Genomic DNA, 3,811 nt, shown 5'->3' with positions numbered 1-3,811 from the left:
TACAGTGTGGCATACCTGAATCTTAAGTGGATGACAAACTATGTATGTATGATTTGTACACTATGATATAAGTAAAAGTCTGAGTTCGAATAGATAAGGAACCAAAAGTTGGTGTGTTGTGTGTACGACTTCTACAGTATGTAACGTCATTCACAACAGTAGAATTTATAGCCTGAGACATGGGTAAATGATATCCTCTCACTGGCATTACATGGTTGATAAAAAGTAAACGTGGTTATAGGTCGTTCGTCTTTGTTATGAATGACTTGATTACTATTTGATAGTAATTGAATTTTCATGAAGGAGGATATAATGGTCACCATGAGATAAAATAGGATCATATTAGGAGAACGATCTCAAAGAGATTAAGGATAATCTATGAGGGTAACACACTTATGAAAATTTTATTGGACAAGCACTAATTGAATTGCTTTTGTAATAGTATGTCATTAGGGAAACCTCAGTACGATACTATAGTGGAATGACTTTGTGACTAAATAACTTTATAATTAATAGGTGAAAAGATGAAACTTAATTATAAATCATTTGAGCCTCAATTGCATTGTAACAACCCGATTTTGGATTAGCTAGAACAGTGGTTTCGGAACCTAAATCCGAGGCTGAGAAATTAGTTTTATTATTATTTTGGTGTCAGTATGATTATGTTAGTGTATGAAAAAGTTTGGTGAATTAATTGTGGCGTTTGAGAGCTTAATTTCAAAAAAAAAAAAGACTAAATTGCATAAAGGACTAAAGTCTTATTTTACTGGATAGATATACCAAAGAGCTAGAGAATAAAAATTGGGGGCCTTTAAAGTGAAATTAGGCCTTTAAATGAGTGATGGCCGGCCATGAGACAAGAAATTAAAATAGTCAAATGGTTAGGTGAATTTTTGGTAACCAAATTGACTAGAAATACAATAAAATAAACAAAGAATGATATCATCTCTTTATCATCTTCTTCTTCACCAAAATTTTCAACTATTCTAAGGGTTTTGGAAGCTTAAAAATTTCAGCCACTTATTCATCTCTCAAGTAAGTGATTTGATGGTTATTTTTGATGATTTTTGTGTTTTTGGAACCCATAAAGCTTAATCTAGCTATTGAGGGAACTATTTTGCAAAATAGTTGAGAGTCTAGGGTTTTTCCATGAAAACATATGTATTGTTAACTGAAATTTTATGGAAGAATATGAGTTATAGTTGTGAGATAAACAACATTTGTAAAGTGTTTTCATGGAAAACACCTAAAAAGACCATTTTTGTAAAAGTTATAAAATAGGTTGTAATTGTGTGAAATAGTGGAAATTTGGGGTTGTCATAGGAGTAATAAATGGTCGGTTAGGCTTGGCTAATAAAGAAATTTGATAAAAATTAATTTTTGGGCCTAGGGGCAAAATAGTCATTTTGCCAAAAACGTGAACTTATGATTGCTTAAATTTTTTTGGAGGCTAAATGAGTGAATTTTTATTATTTTAGATCAAGAAATACAAAATTTGAACCTAGACCGGGGGAAGGCCAAGTAGATCAAGTACCACCCATGTGACCTAACCAGTTTATCTCGTAGCTCTCTTGTCTACATGGTGTCCTTCACCTGGAACCACGCATGCGACCTAGCTACATATATCCCGTAGCTCTCTTGTCTACATGGTGTACACATAGTATCACCCATGCGACCTAGCTACATCATAATGTCTTGTAGCTCTCTTGTACACATGATGTGCACTCAAAGACTATACATGTGACCTAGCTACATACCATCTGTATCATCCAATCTTCCAGAAGGTTCAACCGGATTTCTCTCTCTTTCGAACAATTTCACCAATCAAGTAATTATCCACAAACATATTTCCAATATTTTTATAAAATATCATAATACAAGTAATAGTGATGTATTACTTACATATAAACTTACATCTCATTTAATATCAACGCAATAACATTAAATTACACATTGTCTTATTAAAATCATATGAACTTACAATTTCCCATAATATCCATAATCATAGAAATCACATTTATGTATGATAATTCAATGCACTTCATGTACCATAGACATATTTTAAATCAATTCATAAACTTGGCACCATAATCATTTAATTTAACATAATTCAATTAATTCACTAAATTTAACTTTCAAATATAAATTACAGCATTATTGTTGTATTATTATCATACCAACTTACATACTTTCAACACCTCGGAGATCATAGTAAATATATCAATTTTACATTGAAACATGCATAAATTAATGCTTATTATACATATGAACTTACCTTGATATTAAAACGGCCATTTTACCAACTTTCCTAATTTTCGATTTTTCTCTCATTCTAGGTTCAAATCTTGTTTTCCGGGATCTAAAACATCATATTTTACTTATTTAATTAATGTACTATTCAAAACAGTCCTTAACTCAAACTTTGGAAAAATTACAATTTTGCCCCTAAACTTTTGCATATTTACACTTTTTCCCCTAGGCTCAAGAATTAAACTTCACCCCTTATTCTTATGTTTTATGACATGATGATCACTTTTCCCTTCTATGGCAACATCAAATTCTCACTCTAACATATACTTATGACTATTAGGTATTTTTACCAATTAAGTCATTTTGCTCGTTTTCACTTAAAACCGAGTAGCACAAGTTGTCTAACATAATTTAAAACCTCATATTGTATCATAAAACACCATAATACACAAATTTTACCTATGGGTATTTTTCCAAATATGAACCCTAGGTTGAATTATTGCTAGCATAAGCTAAATCAAGTTCTTGGGACTCCAAAACGTAAAGAACTTGAAAACGGGGTTAGAACGGACTTACAATTGAGCTTGGGAAGCTTGAAAACCCTAGCCATGGAGTCTCCCTTGATATACACGTCCATGGTGAAGAAGATGAGCAAAATTGGCTTTTAATTTTGTATTTTAATTCATTTTACGCCAAAATGACCAAAATACCCTTACTACTAAACTTTCCAAAAATTCCATCCATGTCCAATTTTTGTCCATAACTTAGAAATTGGTCAAATTTCTACTTAAGACATCCTAATTAATATTTCAAATCAATTTCATACTAGAAGCTTCTAGAATGGAAGTTTTGCAACTTATTCAATTTAGTCCCTAACTTCGAATTAAGCACTTTATACATAGAATTTCTTCATGAAATTTTCACACAATCATGCAATCATATCATAGACCTCAAAATAATCATAAAATAATTATTTATATCTCCGATTTTGTGGTCCCGAAACCTCTGTTCCAACTAGACCCAATTTTGGGCTATTACATGGGTTCTGCATTGCTATGTGTTGGAAAATTATGAAGGGAGAAGAAGTCTTTTCTAAAATCGTGGCTATGCCACAATGAGTATTACTTTGACTCTAACGCTTGTCGTATATTAATCTAGCAGCTAAGTTGCGTCTCTAAGAAAGTGTCAATGAACACTCTAAAAGTGTACAAGGTTGGTTTGGCATTGAATGTCCATAATGGTGTGTTGGGATAGCCAAAGACGGAGTGTAGCGAATGAAAATAGGAATGTTGCATCTAAATCTGATCTGTACCATATATGAACTGAATTTGCATATATATATATGTAACTCATTTGTGCTGAATCAGAACTGAAATTACTTTTTAATTGAATCAAATCTCTGAATTTGGAATTACTTTATAAACGATCATTAATTGAATAAACTTTCTTTTACGCACTAAGTTCATAACTCATTTTGTTATTTATTGGATTTTAGGTGGTCCCTAATCTTGATCGGATTAGTTTCGCAAGAGCTCGGTCAAGCTTTTCTTTCTTTTAAGCA

Source organism: Gossypium arboreum, chromosome 9 (assembly GCF_025698485.1).
Source record: "Gossypium arboreum isolate Shixiya-1 chromosome 9, ASM2569848v2, whole genome shotgun sequence".
Lineage (NCBI taxonomy): Eukaryota > Viridiplantae > Streptophyta > Magnoliopsida > Malvales > Malvaceae > Gossypium > Gossypium arboreum.
Note: the sequence above shows the minus strand (reverse complement) of the source record.